Below are 20060 nucleotides of genomic sequence, written 5' to 3' on the forward strand. Positions count from 1 at the left end.
TTATTAGTGAGAATGGCACTCTAACCTGTAAGTAAGGTAAGGGCACTATACCCCTTATTAGTGAGAATGGCACTCTATCCCTTAAGTAAGGCAAGGGCACTATACCCCTTATTAGTGAGAATGGCACTCTATCCCTTAAGTAAGGCAAGGGCACTATACCCCTTATCACTGAGAATGGCACTCTATCCCTTAAGTAAACCAAGGGCACTACACCTCTTATTAGATAGAATGGCACTCTAACCTGTAAGTAAGGTAAGGGCACTATACCCCTTATTAGTGAGAATGGCACTCTATCCCTTAAGTAAGGCAAGGGCACTATACCCCTTATTAGTGAGAATGGCACTCTATCCCTTAAGTAAGGCAAGGGCACTATACCCCTTATCACTGAGAATGGCACTCTATCCCTTAAGTAAACCAAGGGCACTATACCCCTTATTAGTGAGAATGGCACTCTATCCCTTAAGTAAAGCAAGGACACTATACCCCTTATTAGTGAGAATGGCACTCTATCCCTTAAGTAAGGTAATGGCACTATACCCCTTATTAGTGAAAATGGCACTCTATCCCTTAAGTAAGGTAATGGCACTATACCTCTTATCACTGAGAATGGCACTCTATCCCTTAAGTAAGGCAAGGGCACTATACCCCTTATTAGTGAGAATGGCACTCTATCCCTTAAATAAGGCAAGGACACGATACCCCTTATTAGTGAGAATGGCACTCTTTCCCTTAAGTAAGGTAAGGGCACTGCACCCCTTATTAGTGAAAATGGCACTCTATCCCTTAAGTAAGGTAAAGGCACTATCCCCTTATTAGTGAGAATGGCACTCTATCCCTTAAGTAAGGTAAGTGCACTATACCCCTTATTACTGAGAATGGCACTCTGTCTCTTAAGTAAGTCAAAGGCACTATACCCCTTATTAGTGAAAATGGCATTCTATCCGTTAGGTAAGGCTAGGGCACTATACCCCTTATCACTGAGAATGGCACTCTATCCCTTAAGTAAGACATGGCACTATACCCCTTATTAGTGAGAATGGCACTCTATCCCTTAGGTAAGGCAAGGACACAATACCCCTTATCACTGAGAATGGCACTCTATCCCTTAAGTAAGACAAGGGCACTATACCCCTTATTAGTGAGAATGGCACTCTATCCCTTAAGTAAGGCAAGGGCACTATACCCCTTATTAGTGAGAATGGCACTCTATCCCTTAAGTAAGGCAAGGGCACTATATCCCTTATTAGTGAGAATGGCACTCTATCCCTTAAGTAAGGCTAGGGCACTATACCCCTTATTAGTGATAATGGCACTCTATCCATTAAGTAAGGGAACGGGCACTATACCCCTTATCACTGAGAATGGCACTCTATCCCTTAAGTAAGCTAAGGGCACTTTACCCCTTATTAGTGAGAATGGCACTCTATCCCTTAACTAAGGCTAGGGCACTATATCCCTTAAGTAAGGGAAAGGGCACTATACCTCTTATCACTGAGAATGGCACTCTATCCTTTAAGTATGGTAAGGGCACTATACCCCTTATTAGTGAGAATGGCACTCTATCCCTTAAGTAAGGCTAGGGCACTATACCCCTTATTCGTGAGAATGGCACTCTATCCATTAAGTAAGGGAAAGGGCACTATACCCTTTATCACTGAGAATGGCACTCTATCCCTTAAGTAAGGTAAGGGCACTATACCCCTTATTAGTGAGAATGGCACTCTATCCCTCAAGTAAGGCAAGGGCATTATACCCCTTATTAGTGATAATGGCACTCTATCCATTAAGTAAGGGAAAGGGCACTATACCCCTTATCACTGAGAATGGCACTCTATCCCTTAAGTAAGGTAAGGGCACTATACCCCTTATTAGTGAGACTGGCACTCTATCCCTTAAGTAAGGCAAGGGCACTATACCCCTTATTAGTGAGAATGGCACTCTATCCCTTAAGTAAGGTAAGGGCACTATACCCCTTATTAGAGAGAATGACACTGTATTCCGTAACTAAGGTAAGCGCGCTATACCCCTTATTAGAGAGAATGGTACTCTATCCCTTAAGTAAGGTAAGGGCACTATACCCCTTATTAGTGAGAATGGCACTCTATCCCTTAAGTAAGGTAATGGCACTATACCCCTTATTAGTGAGAATGGCACTCTATCCCTTAAGTAAGGTAAGGGCACTATACCCCTTATTAGTGAGAATGGCACTCTATCCCTTAAGTAAGGTAAAAGCACAATACCCCTTATTACTGAGAATTGTACTCTATCCCTTAAGTAAGTCAAGGGCACTATACCCCTTATTAGTGAGAATGGCACTCTATCCCTTAAGTAAGGTAATGGCACTATACCCCTTATTAGTGAGAATGGCACTCTATCCCTTAAGTAAGGTAAGGGCACTATACCCCTTATTACTGAGAATGGCACTCTGTCCCTTAAGTAAGTCAAGGGAACTATACCCCTTATTAGTGAAAATGGCACTCTATCCCTTAAGTACGGTAATGGCACTATACCCCTTATCACTGAGAATGGCACTCTACCCCTTAAGTAAGGTAAGGGCACTAAACCCCTTATTAGTGAGAATGGCACTCTATCCCTTAAGTAAGGCAAGGGCACTATACCCCTCATTAGTGAGAATGGCACTCTATCCCTTAAGTAAGGCAAGGACACGATACCCCTTATTAGTGAGACTGGCACTCTATATTTTAAGTAAGGTAAGGGCACTGTACCCCTTATTAGTGAAAATGGCACTCTATCCCTTAAGTAAGTTAAGGGCACTATACCCCTTATTAGAGAGAATGGCACTCTATTCCGCAACTAAGGTAAGCGCGCTATACCCCTTATTAGTGAGAATGGCACTCTATCCCTTAAGTAAGGTAAGGGCACTATACCCCTTATTAGAGAGAATGACACTGTATTCCGTAACTAAGGTAAGCGCGCTATACCCCTTATTAGAGAGAATGGTACTCTATCCCTTAAGTAAGGTAAGGGCACTATACCCCTTATTAGTGAGAATGGCACTCTATCCCTTAAGTAAGGTAATGGCACTATACCCCTTATTAGTGAGAATGGCACTCTATCCCTTAAGTAAGGTAAGGGCACTATACCCCTTATTAGTGAGAATGGCACTCTATCCCTTAAGTAAGGTAAAAGCACAATACCCCTTATTACTGAGAATTGTACTCTATCCCTTAAGTAAGTCAAGGGCACTATACCCCTTATTAGTGAGAATGGCACTCTATCCCTTAAGTAAGGTAATGGCACTATACCCCTTATTAGTGAGAATGGCACTCTATCCCTTAAGTAAGGTAAGGGCACTATACCCCTTATTACTGAGAATGGCACTCTGTCCCTTAAGTAAGTCAAGGGAACTATACCCCTTATTAGTGAAAATGGCACTCTATCCCTTAAGTACGGTAATGGCACTATACCCCTTATCACTGAGAATGGCACTCTACCCCTTAAGTAAGGTAAGGGCACTAAACCCCTTATTAGTGAGAATGGCACTCTATCCCTTAAGTAAGGCAAGGGCACTATACCCCTCATTAGTGAGAATGGCACTCTATCCCTTAAGTAAGGCAAGGACACGATACCCCTTATTAGTGAGACTGGCACTCTATATTTTAAGTAAGGTAAGGGCACTGTACCCCTTATTAGTGAAAATGGCACTCTATCCCTTAAGTACGGTAATGGCACTATACCCCTTATCACTGAGAATGGCACTCTACCCCTTAAGTAAGGTAAGGGCACTAAACCCCTTATTAGTGAGAATGGCACTCTATCCCTTAAGTAAGGCAAGGGCACTATACCCCTCATTAGTGAGAATGGCACTCTATCCCTTAAGTAAGGCAAGGACACGATACCCCTTATTAGTGAGACTGGCACTCTATATTTTAAGTAAGGTAAGGGCACTGTACCCCTTATTAGTGAAAATGGCACTCTATCCCTTAAGTAAGGCAAGGGCACTATACCCCTTATTAGTGAGAATGGCACTCTATCCCTTAAGTAAGGTTAGGGCACTATACCCCTTATTAGTGATAATGGCACTCTATCCATTAAGTAAGGGAAAGGGCACTATACCCCTTATCACTGAGAATGACACTCTATCCCTTAAGTAAGGTAAGGGCACTATACCCCTTATTAGTGAGAATGGCACTCTATCCCTTAAGTAAGGCTAGGGCACTATACCCCTTGTTAGTGAGAATGGCACTCTATCCATTAAGTAAGGGAAAGGGCACTATACCCCTTATCACTGAGAATGGCACTCTATCCTTTAAGTATGGTAAGGGCACTATACCCCTTATTAGTGAGAATGGCACTCTATCCCTTAAGTAAGGCTAGGGCACTATACCCCTTATTAGTGAGAATGGCACTCTATCCATTAAGAAAGGGAAAGGGCACTATACCCCTCACTACTGAGAATGGCACTCTATCCCTTAAGTAAGTCAAGGGCACTATACCCCTTATTAGTGATAATGGCACTCTATCCATTAAGTAAGGGAAAGGGCACTATACCCCTTATCACTGAGAATGGCACTCTATCCCTTAAGTAAGGTAAGGGCACTATACCCCTTATTAGTGAGAATGGCACTCTATCCATTTAGTAAGGGAAAGGTCACTATACCCCTTATCACTGAGAATGGCACTCTATCCCTTAAGTAAGGCAAGGGCACTATACCCCTTATTAGAGAGAATGGCACTATTCCGTAAGTAAGGTAAGGGCACTATACCCCTTATTAGTGAGAATGGCACTCTATCCCTTAAGTAAGGTAAGGGCACTTTACCCCTTATTAGAGAGAATGGCACTCTATTCTGTAAGTAAGGTAAGGGCACTATACCCCTTATTAGTGAGAATGCACTCTATCCCTTAAGTAAGGTAAAAGCACTATACCCCTTATTAGTGAGAATGGCACTCTATCCCTTAAGTAAGGCAAGGGCACTATACCCCTTATTAGTGAGAATGGCACTCTATCCCTTTAGTAAGGTAAGGGCACTATACCCCTTATTAGTGAGAATGGCACGCTATGCCTTAAGTAAGGCAAGGGCACTATACCCCTTATCAGTGAGAATGGTACTCTATCCCTTAAGTAAGGTAAGGGCACTATACCCCTTATCAGTGAGAATGGCACTCTATCCATTAAGTAAGGGAAAGGGCACTATACCCCTTATCACTGAGAATGGCACTCTATCCCTTAAGTAAGGTAAGGGCACTATACCCCTTATTAGTGAGAATGGCACTCTATCCCTTAAGTAAGGCAAGGGCACTATATCCCTTATTAGTGAGAATGGCACTCTATCCATTAAGTAAGGGAAAGGGCACTATACCCCTTATCACTGAGAATGGCACTCTATCCTTTAAGTAAGGTAAGGGCACTATACCCCTTATTAGTGAGAATGGCACTCTATCCCTTAAGTAAGGCAAGGGCACTATACCCCTTATTAGTGAGAATGGCACTCTATCCCTTAAGTAAGGCTAGGGCACTATACCCCTTATTAGTGAGAATGGCACTCTATCCATTAAGTAAGGGAAAGGGCACTATACCCCTTATCACTGAGAATGGCACTCGATCCCTTAAGTAAGGTAAGGGCACTATAACCCTTATTAGTGAGAATTGCACTCTATCCCTTAAGTAAGGCTAGGGCACTATACCCCTTGTTAGTGAGAATGGCACTCTATCCATTAAGTAAGGGAAAGGGCACTATACCCCTTATCACTGAGAATGGCACTCTATCCTTTAAGTAAGGTAAGGGCACTATACCCCTTATTAGTGAGAATGTCACTCTATCCCTTAAGTAAGGCTAGGGCACTATACCCCTTATTAGTGAGAATGGCACTCTATCCATTAAGTAAGGGAAATGGCACTATACCCCTTATCACTGAGAATGGCACTCTATCCCTTAAGTAAGGTAAGGGCACTATACCCCTTATTAGTGAGAATAGCACTCTATCCCTTAAGTAAGGCAAGGGCACTATACCCCTTATTAGTGATAATGGCACTCTATCCATTAAGTAAGGGCAAGGGCACTATACCCCTTATTACTGAGAATGGCAATCTATCCATTTAGTAAGGGAAAGGGCACTATACCCCTTATCACTGAGAATGGCACTCTATCCCTTAAGTAAGGCAAGGGCACTATACCCCTTATTAGAGAGAATGGCACTCTATTCCGTAAGTAAGGTAAGGGCACTATACCCCTTATTAGTGAGAATGGCACTCTATCCCTTAAGTAAGGTAAGGGCACTTTACCCCTTATTAGAGGGAATGGCACTCTATTCCGTAAGTAAGGTAAGGGCACTATACCCCTTATTAATGAGAATGGCACTCTATCCCTTAAGTATGGTAAGGGCACTATACCCCTTATTAGTGAGAATGGCACTCTATCCCTTAAGTAAGGCAAGGGCACTATACCCCTTATTAGTGAGAATGGCACTCTATCCCTTAAGTAAGGTAAGGGCACTTAACCCCTTATTAGTGAAAATGGCACTCTATCCCTTAAGTAAGGTAAGGGCACTATACCCCTTATTAGTGAGAATGGCACTCTATCCCTTAAGTAAGGCAAGGGCACTATACCCCTTATTAGTGAGAATGGCACTCTATCCCTTACGTAAGGCAAGGCCACTATACCCCTTATTAGTGAGAATGGCACTCTATCCCTTAAGTAAGGCAAAGGCACTATACCCCTTATTACTGAGAATGGCACCCTATCCCTTAAGTAAGGCAAGGGCACTATACCCCTTATTAATGAGAATGGCACTCTATCCCTTAAGTAAGGTAAGGGCACTATACCCCTTATTAGTGATAATGGCACTCTATCCATTAAGTAAGGGAAAGGGCACTATACCCCTTATCACTGAGAATGGCACTCTATCCCTTACGTAAGGTAAGGGCACTATACCCCTTATTAGTGAGAATGGCACTCTATCCCTTAAGTAAGGCTAGGGCACTATACCCCTTGTTAGTGAGAATGGCACTCTATCCATTAAGTAAGGGAAAGGGCACTATACCCCTTATCACTGAGAATGGCACTCTATCCTTTAAGTATGGTAAGGGCACTATACCCCTTATTAGTGAGAATGGCACTCTGTCCCTTAAGTAAGGCTAGGGCACTATACCCCTTATTAGTGAGAATGGCACTCTATCCATTAAGAAAGGGAAAGGGCACTATACCCCTTATCACTGAGAATGCCACTCTATCCTTTAAGTAAGGTAAGGGCACTATACCCCTTCTTAGTGAGAATGGCACTCTATCCCTTAAGTAAGGCAAGGGCACTATACCCCTTATTAGTGATAATGGCACTCTATCCATTAAGTAAGGGAAAGGGCACTATACCCCTTATCACTGAGAATGGCACTCTATCCATTTAGTAAGGGAAAGGTCACTATACCCCTTATCACTGAGAATGGCCCTCTATCCCTTAAGTAAGGCAAGGGCACTATACCCCTTATTAGAGAGAATGGCACTCTATTCCGTAAGTAAGTTAAGGGCACTATACCCCTTATTAGTGAGAATGGCACTCTATCCCTTAAGTAAGGTAAGGGCACTTTACCCCTTATTAGAGAGAATGGCACTCTATTCTGTAAGTAAGGTAAGGGCACTATACCCCTTATTAGTGAGAATGCACTCTATCCCTTAAGTAAGGTAAAAGCACTATACCCCTTATTAGTGAGAATGGCACTCTATCCCTTAAGTAAGGCAAGGGCACTATACCCCTTATTAGTGAGAATGACACTCTATCCCTTTAGTAAGGTAAGGGCACTATACCCCTTATTAGTGAGAATGGCACGCTATGCCTTAAGTAAGGCAAGGGCACTATACCCCTTATTAGTGAGAATGGTACTCTATCCCTTAAGTAAGGTAAGGGCACTATACCCCTTATTAGTGAGAATGTCACTCTATCCATTAAGTAAGGCAAGGGCACTATATCCCTTATTAGTGAGAATGGCACTCTATCCATTAAGTAAGGGAAAGGGCACTATACCCCTTATCACTGAGAATGGCACTCTATCCTTTAAGTAAGGTAAGAGTACTATACCCCTTATTAGTGAGAATGGCACTCTATCCCTTAAGTAAGGCAAGGGCACTATACCCCTTATTAGTGAGAATGGCACTCTATCCCTTAACTAAGGCTAGGGCACTATACCCCTTATTAGTGAGAATGGCACTCTATCCATTAAGTAAGGGAAAGGGCACTATACCCCTTATCACTGAGAATGGCACTCGATCCCTTAAGTAAAGTAAGGGCACTATACCCCTTATTAGTGAGAATGGCACTCTATCCCTTAAGTAAGGCTAGGGCACTATACCCCTTGTTAGTGAGAATGGCACTCTATCCATTAAGTAAGGGAAAGGGCACTATACCCCTTATCACTGAGAATGGCACTCTATCCTTTAAGTAAGGTAAGGGCACTATACCCCTTATTAGTGAGAATGGCACTCTATCCCTTAAGTAAGGCTAGGGCACTATACCCCTTATTAGTGAGAATGGCACTCTATCCATTAAGTAAGGGAAAGGGCACTATACCCCTTATCACTGAGAATGGCACTCTATCCCTTAAGTAAGGTAAGGGCACTATACCCCTTATTAGTGAGAATAGCACTCTATCCCTTAAGTAAGGCAAGGGCACTATACCCCTTATTAGTGATAATGGCACTCTATCCATTAAGTAAGGGCAAGGGCACTATACCCCTTATTACTGAGAATGGCAATCTATCCATTTAGTAAGGGAAATGGCACTATACCCCTAATCACTGAGAATGGCACTCTATCCCTTAAGTAAGGCAAGGGCACTATACCCCTTATTAGAGAGAATGGCACTCTATTCCGTAAGTAAGGTAAGGGCACTATACCCCTTATTAGTGAGAATGGCACTCTATCCCTTAAGAAAGGTAAGGGCACTTTACCCCTTATTAGAGAGAATGGCACTCTATTCCATAAGTAAGGTAAGGGCACTATACCCCTTATTAATGAGAATGGCACTCTATCCCTTAAGTAAGGTAAGGGCACTATACCCCTTATTAGTGAGAATGGCACTCTATCCCTTAAGTAAGGCAAGGGCACTATACCCCTTATTAGTGAGAATGGCACTCTATCCCTTAAGTAAGGTAAGGGCACTTAACCCCTTATTAGTGAGAATGGCACTCTATCCCTTAAGTAAGGTAAGGGCACTATACCCCTTATTAGTGAGAATGGCACTCTATCCCTTAAGTAAGGCAAGGGCACTATACCCCTTATTAGTGAGAATGGCACTCTATCCCTTAAGTAAGGTAAGGGCACTATTCCCCTTATTAGTGAGAATGGCATGCTATCCCTTAAGTAAGGTAAAAGCACTATACCCCTCACTACTGAGAATGGTAATCTATCCCTTAAGTAAGTCAAGGGCACTATACCCCTTATTAGTGAGAATGGCACTCTAACCTGTAAGTAAGGTAAGGGCACTATACCCCTTATTACTGAGAATGGCACTCTATCCCTTAAGTAAGGTAAGGGCACTATACCCTTTATTACTGAGAATGGCACTCTGTCCCTTAAGTAAGTCAAGGGCACTATACCCCTTATTAGTGAAAATGGCACTCTATCCCTTAAGTAAGGTAATGGCACTATACCCCTTATCACTGAGAATGGCACTCTATCCCTTAAGTAAGGTAAGGGCACTATACCCCTTATGAGTGAGAATGGCACTCTATCCCTTAAGTAAGGCAAGGGCACTATACCCCTTTTTAGTGAGAATGGCACTCTATCCCTTAAATAAGGCAAGGACACGATATCCCTTATTAGTGAGAATGGCGCTCTATCCCTTAAGTAAGGTAAGGGCACTGTACCCCTTATTAGTGAAAATGGCACTCTATCCCTTAAGTAAATTAAAGGCACTATACCCCTTATTAGAGAGAATGGCACTCTGTTCCGTAACTAAGGTAAGCGCACTATACCCCTTATTAGTGAGAATGGCACTCTATCCCTTAAGTAAGGTAAAAGCACTATACCCCTCACTACTGAGAATGGTACTCTATCCCTTAAGAAAGTCAAGGGCACTATACCCCTTATTAGTGAGAATGGCACTCTATCCCTTAAGTAAGGTAAGGGCACTATACCCCTTATTACTGAGAATGGCACTCTGTCCCTTAAGTAAGTCAAGGGCACTATACCCCTTATTTGTGAAAATGGCACTCTATCCCTTAAGTAAGGTAATGGCACTATACCTCTTATCACTGAGAATGGCACTCTATCCCTTAAGTAAGGCAAGGGCACTATACCCCTTATTAGTGAGAATGGCACTCTATCCCTTAAATAAGGCATGGACACGATACCCCTTATTAGTGAGAATGGCACTCTATCCCTTAAGTAAGGTAAAGGCACTATACCCCTTATTAGAGAGAATGGCACTCTATCCCTTGAGCAAAGGAAACGCACTATACCCCTTATTAGTGAGAATGGCACTCTATCCCTTAAGTAAGGCAAGGACACTATACCCCTTATTACTGAGAATGGCACTCTATCCCTTAAGTAAGGCAAGGGCACTATACCCCTTATTAGTGAGAATGGCACTCTATCCCTTAAGTAAGGCAAGGGCACTATACCCCTTATTAGTGAGAATGGCACTCTATCCCTTAAGTAAGGCAAGGGCACTATACCCCTTATTAGTGAGAATGGCACTCTATCCCTTAAGTGGGCCAAGGGCACTATACCCCTTATTACTGAGGATGGCACTCTATCCCTTAAGTAAGGCAAGGGCACTATACCCCTTATTGGTGAGGATGGCACACTATCCCTTAAGTAAGGCAAGGGCACTATACCCCTTATTAGTGAGAATGGCACTCTATCCCTTAAGTAAGGCAAGGGCACTATACCCCTTATTAGTGAGAATGGCACTCTATCCCTTAAGTAAGGCAAGGGCACTATACCCCTTATTAGTGAGAATGGCACTCTATCCCTTAAGTAAGGCAAGGGCACTATACCCCTTATTACTGAGAATGGCACTCTATCCCTTAAGTAAGGCACGGGCACTACACCTCTTATTAGTGAGAATGGCACTCTAACCTGTAAGTAAGGTAAGGGCACTATACCCCTTATTAGTGAGAATGGCACTCTATCCCTTAAGTAAGGCAAGGGCACTATACCCCTTATTAGTGAGAATGGCACTCTATCCCTTAAGTAAGGCAAGGGCACTATACCCCTTATCACTGAGAATGGCACTCTATCCCTTAAGTAAACCAAGGGCACTATACCCCTTATTAGTGAGAATGGCACTCTATCCCTTAAGTAAAGCAAGGACACTATACCCCTTATTAGTGAGAATGGCACTCTATCCCTTAAGTAAGGTAATGGCACTATACCCCTTATTAGTGAAAATGGCACTCTATCCCTTAAGTAAGGTAATGGCACTATACCTCTTATCACTGAGAATGGCACTCTATCCCTTAAGTAAGGCAAGGGCACTATACCCCTTATTAGTGAGAATGGCACTCTATCCCTTACATAAGGCAAGGACACGATACCCCTTATTAGTGAGAATGGCACTCTTTCCCTTAAGTAAGGTAAGGGCACTGCACCCCTTATTAGTGAAAATGGCACTCTATCCCTTAAGTAAGGTAAAGGCACTATCCCCTTATTAGTGAGAATGGCACTCTATCCCTTAAGTAAGGTAAGTGCACTATACCCCTTATTACTGAGAATGGCACTCTGTCTCTTAAGTAAGTCAAAGGCACTATACCCCTTATTAGTGAAAATGGCATTCTATCCGTTAGGTAAGGCTAGGGCACTATACCCCTTATCACTGAGAATGGCACTCTATCCCTTAAGTAAGACATGGCACTATACCCCTTATTAGTGAGAATGGCACTCTATCCCTTAGGTAAGGCAAGGGCACAATACCCCTTATCACTGAGAATGGCACTCTATCCCTTAAGTAAGACAAGGGCACTATACCCCTTATTAGTGAGAATGGCACTCTATCCCTTAAGTAAGGCAAGGGCACTATACCCCTTATTAGTGAGAATGGCACTCTATCCTTTAAGTAAGGCTAGGGCACTATACCCCTTATTAGTGATAATGGCACTCTATCCATTAAGTAAGGGAACGGGCACTATACCCCTTATCACTGAGAATGGCACTCTATCCCTTAAGTAAGCTAAGGGCACTTTACCCCTTATTAGTGAGAATGGCACTCTATCCCTTAACTAAGGCTAGGGCACTATATCCCTTAAGTAAGGGAAAGGGCACTATACCTCTTATCACTGAGAATGGCACTCTATCCTTTAAGTATGGTAAGGGCACTATACCCCTTATTAGTGAGAATGGCACTCTATCCCTTAAGTAAGGCTAGGGCACTATACCCCTTATTCGTGAGAATGGCACTCTATCCATTAAGTAAGGGAAAGGGCACTATACCCCTTATCACTGAGAATGGCACTCTATCCCTTAAGTAAGGTAAGGGCACTATACCCCTTATTAGTGAGAATGGCACTCTATCCCTCAAGTAAGGCAAGGGCATTATACCCCTTATTAGTGATAATGGCACTCTATCCATTAAGTAAGGGAAAGGGCACTATACCCCTTATCACTGAGAATGGCACTCTATCCCTTAAGTAAGGTAAGGGCACTATACCCCTTATTAGTGAGAATGGCACTCTATCCCTTAAGTAAGGCAAGGGCACTATACCCCTTATTAGTGAGAATGGCACTCTATCCCTTAAGTAAGGTAAGGGCACTATACCCCTTATTAGAGAGAATGACACTGTATTCCGTAACTAAGGTAAGCGCGCTATACCCCTTATTAGAGAGAATGGTACTCTATCCCTTAAGTAAGGTAAGGGCACTATACCCCTTATTAGTGAGAATGGCACTCTATCCCTTAAGTAAGGTAAGGGCACTAAACCCCTTATTAGTGAGAATGGCACTCTATCCCTTAAGTAAGGTACGGGCACTATACCCCTTATTAGTGAGAATGGCACTCTATCCCTTAAGTAAGGTAAAAGCACAATACCCCTATTACTGAGAATTGTACTCTATCCCTTAAGTAAGTCAAAGGGCACTATACCCCTTATTAGTGAGAATGGCACTCTATCCCTTAAGTAAGGTAATGGCACTATACCCCTTATTAGTGAGAATGGCACTCTATCCCTTAAGTAAGGTAAGGGCACTATACCCCTTATTACTGAGAATGGCACTCTGTCCCTTAAGTAAGTCAAGGGAACTATACCCCTTATTAGTGAAAATGGCACTCTATCCCTTAAGTACGGTAATGGCACTATACCCCTTATCACTGAGAATGGCACTCTACCCCTTAAGTAAGGTAAGGGCACTATACCCCTTATTAGTGAGAATGGCACTCTATCCCTTAAGTAAGGCAAGGGCACTATACCCCTCATTAGTGAGAATGGCACTCTATCCCTTAAGTAAGGCAAGGACACGATACCCCTTATTAGTGAGACTGGCACTCTATACTTTAAGTAAGGTAAGGGCACTGTACCCCTTATTAGTGAAAATGGCACTCTATCCCTTAAGTAAGTTAAGGGCACTATACCCCTTATTAGAGAGAATGGCACTCTATTCCGCAACTAAGGTAAGCGCACTATACCCCTTATTAGAGAGAATGGCACTCTGTCCCTTAAGTAAGGGAAACGTACTATACCCCTGATTAGTGAGAATGGCACTCTATCCCTTATGTAAGGTAAGGGCACTATACCGTTTATTAGTGGGAATGGCACTCTATCCCTTAAGTAAGGCACGGGCATGATACCCCTTATTAGTGAGAATGGCACTGTATCCCTTAGGTAAGGCAAGGGCAATATACCCCTTATTAGAGAGAATGGCACTCTATCCCTTAAGTAAGTTAAAGGCACTATACCCCTTATTACTGAGAATGGTACTCTATCCCTTAAGTAAGTCAAGGGCACTATACCCCTTATCACTGAGAATGGCACTCTATCCCTTAAGTAAGGTAAGGGCAATATACCCCTTATTAGTGAGAATGGCACTCTATCCCTTAAGTAAGGCTAGGGAACTATACCCCTTGTTAGCGAGGATGGCACTCTATCCATTAAGTAAGGGAAAGGGCACTATACCCCTTATCACTGAGAATGGCACTCTATCCTTTAAGTAAGGAAAGGGCACTATACCCCTTATTAGTGAGAATGGCACTCTATCCCTTAAGTAAGGCTAGGGCACTATACCCCTTATTAGTGAGAATGGCACTCTATCCATTAAGTAAGGGAAAGGGCACTATACCCCTTATTAGTGAGAATGGCACTCTATCCCTTAAGTAAGGTAACTGCACTATACCCCTTATTAGTGAGAATGGCACTCTATCCCTTAAGTAAGGCAAGGGCACTATACCCCTTATTAGTGAGAATGGCACTCTATCCCTTAAGTAAGGTTAGGGCACTATACCCCTTATTAGTGATAATGGCACTCTATCCATTAAGTAAGGGAAAGGGCACTATACCCCTTATCACTGAGAATGGCACTCTATCCCTTAAGTAAGGTAAGGGCACTATACCCCTTATTAGTGAGAATGGCACTCTATCCCTTAAGTAAGGCTAGGGCACTATACCCCTTGTTAGTGAGAATGACACTCTATCCATTAAGTAAGGGAAAGGGCACTATACCCCTTATCACTGAGAATGGCACTCTATCCTTTAAGTATGGTAAGGGCACTATACCCCTTATTAGTGAGAATGGCACTCTATCCCTTAAGTAAGGTTAGGGCACTATACCCCTTATTAGTGAGAATGGCACTCTATCCATTAAGAAAGGGAAAGGGCACTATACCCCTCACTACTGAGAATGGCACTCTATCCCTTAAGTAAGTCAAGGGCACTATACCCCTTATTAGTGATAATGGCACTCTATCCATTAAGTAAGGGAAAGGGCACTATACCCCTTATCACTGAGAATGGCACTCTATCCCTTAAGTAAGGTAAGGGCACTATACCCCTTATTAGTGAGAATGGCACTCTATCCATTTAGTAAGGGAAAGGTCACTATACCCCTTATCACTGAGAATGGCACTCTATCCCTTAAGTAAGGCAAGGGCACTATACCCCTTATTAGAGAGAATGGCACTATTCCGTAAGTAAGGTAAGGGCACTATACCCCTTATTAGTGAGAATGGCACTCTATCCCTTAAGTAAGGTAAGGGCACTTTACCCCTTATTAGAGAGAATGGCACTCTATTCTGTAAGTAAGGTAAGGGCACTATACCCCTTATTAGTGAGAATGCACTCTATCCCTTAAGTAAGGTAAAAGCACTATACCCCTTATTAGTGAGAATGGCACTCTATCCCTTAAGTAAGGCAAGGGCACTATACCCCTTATTAGTGAGAATGGCACTCTATCCCTTTAGTAAGGTAAGGGCACTATACCCCTTATTAGTGAGAATGGCACGCTATGCCTTAAGTAAGGCAAGGGCACTATACCCCTTATCAGTGAGAATGGTACTCTATCCCTTAAGTAAGGTAAGGGCACTATACCCCTTATCAGTGAGAATGGCACTCTATCCATTAAGTAAGGGAAAGGGCACTATACCCCTTATCACTGAGAATGGCACTCTATCCCTTAAGTAAGGTAAGGGCACTATACCCCTTATTAGTGAGAATGGCACTCTATCCCTTAAGTAAGGCAAGGGCACTATATCCCTTATTAGTGAGAATGGCACTCTATCCATTAAGTAAGGGAAAGGGCACTATACCCCTTATCACTGAGAATGGCACTCTATCCTTTAAGTAAGGTAAGGGCACTATACCCCTTATTAGTGAGAATGGCACTCTATCCCTTAAGTAAGGCAAGGGCACTATACCCCTTATTAGTGAGAATGGCACTCTATCTCTTAAGTAAGGCTAGGGCACTATACCCCTTATTAGTGAGAATGGCACTCTATCCATTAAGTAAGGGAAAGGGCACTATACCCCTTATCACTGAGAATGGCACTCGATCCCTTAAGTAAGGTAAGGGCACTATACCCCTTATTAGTGAGAATTGCACTCTATCCCTTAAGTAAGGCTAGGGCACTATACCCCTTGTTAGTGAGAATGGCACTCTATCCATTAAGTAAGGGAAAGGGCACTATACCCCTTATCACTGAGAATGGCACTCTATCCTTTAAGTAAGGTAAGGGCACTATACCCCTTATTAGTGAGAATGGCACTCTATCCCTTAAGTAAGGCTAGGGCACTATACCCCTTATTAGTGAGAATGGCACTCTATCCATTAAGTAAGGGAAAGGGCACTATACCCCTTATCACTGAGAATGGCACTCTATCCCTTAAGTAAGGTAAGGGCACTATACCCCTTATTAGTGAGAATAGCACTCTATCCCTTAAGTAAGGCAAGGGCACTATACCCCTTATTAGTGATAATGGCACTCTATCCATTAAGTAAGGGCAAGGGCACTATACCCCTTATTACTGAGAATGGCAATCTATCCATTTAGTAAGGGAAAGGGCACTATACCCCTTATCACTGAGAATGGCACTCTATCCCTTAAGTAAGGCAAGGGCACTATACGCCTTATTAGAGAGAATGGCACTCTATTCCGTAAGTAAGGTAAGGGCACTATACCCCTTATTAGTGAGAATGGCACTCTATCCCTTAAGTAAGGTAAGGGCACTTTACCCCTTATTAGAGGGAATGGCACTCTATTCCGTAAGTAAGGTAAGGGCACTATACCCCTTATTAATGAGAATGGCACTCTATCCCTTAAGTAAGGTAAGGGCACTATACCCCTTATTAGTGAGAATGGCACTCTATCCCTTAAGTAAGGCAAGGGCACTATACCCCTTATTAGTGAGAATGGCACTCTATCCCTTAAGTAAGGTAAGGGCACTTAACCCCTTATTAGTGAGAATGGCACTCTATCCCTTAAGTAAGGTAAGGGCACTATACCCCTTATTAGTGAGAATGACACTCTATCCCTTAAGTAAGGCAAGGGCACTATACCCCTTATTAGTGAGAATGGCACTCAATCCCTTAAGTAAGGTAAGGGCACTATACCCCTTATTAGTGAGAATGGCATGCTATCCCTTAAGTAAGGTAAAATCACTATACCCCTCACTACTGAGAATGGCACTCTATCCCTTAAGTAAGTCAAGGGCACTATACCTCTTATTAGTGATAATGGCACTCTATCCATTAAGTAAGGGAAAGGGCACTATACCCCTTATCACTGAGAATGGCACTCTATCCCTTACGTAAGGTAAGGGCACTATACCCCTTATTAGTGAGAATGGCACTCTATCCCTTAAGTAAGGCTAGGGCACTATACCCCTTGTTAGTGAGAATGGCACTCTATCCATTAAGTAAGGGAAAGGGCACTATACCCCTTATCACTGAGAATGGCACTCTATCCTTTAAGTATGGTAAGGGCACTATACCCCTTATTAGTGAGAATGGCACTCTGTCCCTTAAGTAAGGCTAGGGCACTATACCCCTTATTAGTGAGAATGGCACTCTATCCATTAAGAAAGGGAAAGGGCACTATACCCCTTATCACTGAGAATGCCACTCTATCCTTTAAGTAAGGTAAGGGCACTATACCCCTTCTTAGTGAGAATGGCACTCTATCCCTTAAGTAAGGCAAGGGCACTATACCCCTTATTAGTGATAATGGCACTCTATCCATTAAGTAAGGGAAAGGGCACTATACCCCTTATCACTGAGAATGGCACTCTATCCATTTAGTAAGGGAAAGGTCACTATACCCCTTATCACTGAGAATGGCCCTCTATCCCTTAAGTAAGGCAAGGGCACTATACCCCTTATTAGAGAGAATGGCACTCTATTCCGTAAGTAAGTTAAGGGCACTATACCCCTTATTAGTGAGAATGGCACTCTATCCCTTAAGTAAGGTAAGGGCACTTTACCCCTTATTAGAGAGAATGGCACTCTATTCTGTAAGTAAGGTAAGGGCACTATACCCCTTATTAGTGAGAATGCACTCTATCCCTTAAGTAAGGTAAAAGCACTATACCCCTTATTAGTGAGAATGGCACTCTATCCCTTAAGTAAGGCAAGGGCACTATACCCCTTATTAGTGAGAATGACACTCTATCCCTTTAGTAAGGTAAGGGCACTATACCCCTTATTAGTGAGAATGGCACGCTATGCCTTAAGTAAGGCAAGGGCACTATACCCCTTATTAGTGAGAATGGTACTCTATCCCTTAAGTAAGGTAAGGGCACTATACCCCTTATTAGTGAGAATGTCACTCTATCCATTAAGTAAGGCAAGGGCACTATATCCCTTATTAGTGAGAATGGCACTAATCCATTAAGTAAGGGAAAGGGCACTATACCCCTTATCACTGAGAATGGCACTCTATCCTTTAAGTAAGGTAAGGGTACTATACCCCTTATTAGTGAGAATGGCACTCTATCCCTTAAGTAAGGCAAGGGCACTATACCCCTTATTAGTGAGAATGGCACTCTATCCCTTAAGTAAGGCTAGGGCACTATACCCCTTATTAGTGAGAATGGCACTCTATCCATTAAGTAAGGGAAAGGGCACTATACCCCTTATCACTGAGAATGGCACTCGATCCCTTAAGTAAGGTAAGGGCACTATACCCCTTATTAGTGAGAATGGCACTCTATCCCTTAAGTAAGGCTAGGGCACTATACCCCTTGTTAGTGAGAATGGCACTCTATCCATTAAGTAAGGGAAAGGGCACTATACCCCTTATCACTGAGAATGGCACTCTATCCTTTAAGTAAGGTAAGGGCACTATACCCCTTATTAGTGAGAATGGCACTCTATCCCTTAAGTAAGGCTAGGGCACTATACCCCTTATTAGTGAGAATGGCACTCTATCCATTAAGTAAGGGAAAGGGCACTATACCCCTTATCACTGAGAATGGCACTCTATCCCTTAAGTAAGGTAAGGGCACTATACCCCTTATTAGTGAGAATAGCACTCTATCCCTTAAGTAAGGCAAGGGCACTATACCCCTTATTAGTGATAATGGCACTCTATCCATTAAGTAAGGGCAAGGGCACTATACCCCTTATTACTGAGAATGGCAATCCATCCATTTAGTAAGGGAAATGGCACTATACCCCTAATCACTGAGAATGGCACTCTATCCCTTAAGTAAGGCAAGGGCACTATACCCCTTATTAGAGAGAATGGCACTCTATTCCGTAAGTAAGGTAAGGGCACTATACCCCTTATTAGTGAGAATGGCACTCTATCCCTTAAGAAAGGTAAGGGCACTTTACCCTTTATTAGAGAGAATGGCACTCTATTCCATAAGTAAGGTAAGGGCACTATAACCCTTATTAATGAGAATGGCACTCTATCCCTTAAGTAAGGTAAGGGCACTATACCCCTTTTTAGTGAGAATGGCACTCTATCCCTTAAGTAAGGCAAGGGCACTATACCCCTTATTAGTGAGAATGGCACTCTATCCCTTAAGTAAGGTAAGGGCACTTAACCCCTTATTAGTGAGAATGGCACTCTATCCCTTAAGTAAGGTAAGGGCACTATACCCCTTATTAGTGAGAATGGCACTCTATCCCTTAAGTAAGGCAAGGGCACTATACCCCTTATTAGTGAGAATGGCACTCTATCCCTTAAGTAAGGTAAGGGCACCATACGCCTTATTAGTGAGAATGGCATGCTATCCCTTAAGTAAGGTAAAAGCACTATACCCCTCACTACTGAGAATGGTAATCTATCCCTTAAGTAAGTCAAGGGCACTATACCCCTTATTAGTGAGAATGGCACTCTAACCTGTAAGTAAGGTAAGGGCACTATACCCCTTATTACTGAGAATGGCACTCTATCCCTTAAGTAAGGTAAGGGCACTATACCCTTTATTACTGAGAATGGCACTCTGTCCCTTAAGTAAGTCAAGGGCACTATACCCCTTATTAGTGAAAATGGCACTCTATCCCTTAAGTAAGGTAATGGCACTATACCCCTTATCACTGAGAATGGCACTCTATCCCTTAAGTAAGGTAAGGGCACTATACCCCTTATGAGTGAGAATGGCACTCTATCCCTTAAGTAAGGCAAGGGCAATATAACCCTTTTTAGTGAGAATGGCACTCTATCCCTTAAATAAGG

At 42.8% G+C, this 20060-nt stretch overlaps 1 protein-coding gene across 1 annotated transcript in view; it reads right to left on the reverse strand.

Moving 5' to 3' along the window:
* SLC39A4 (solute carrier family 39 member 4) overlaps positions 1-20060 on the reverse strand; it is a 524681-nt gene that overhangs the window by 232812 nt on the left and 271809 nt on the right. The gene's annotated exons all lie outside the window — the stretch shown is intronic.

The sequence above is a fragment of the Ambystoma mexicanum genome, chromosome 5q (genome assembly GCF_040938575.1).
Source record: "Ambystoma mexicanum isolate Mex_15411 chromosome 5q, UKY_AmexF1_1, whole genome shotgun sequence".
Classification (NCBI taxonomy): Eukaryota; Metazoa; Chordata; class Amphibia; order Caudata; family Ambystomatidae; genus Ambystoma; species Ambystoma mexicanum.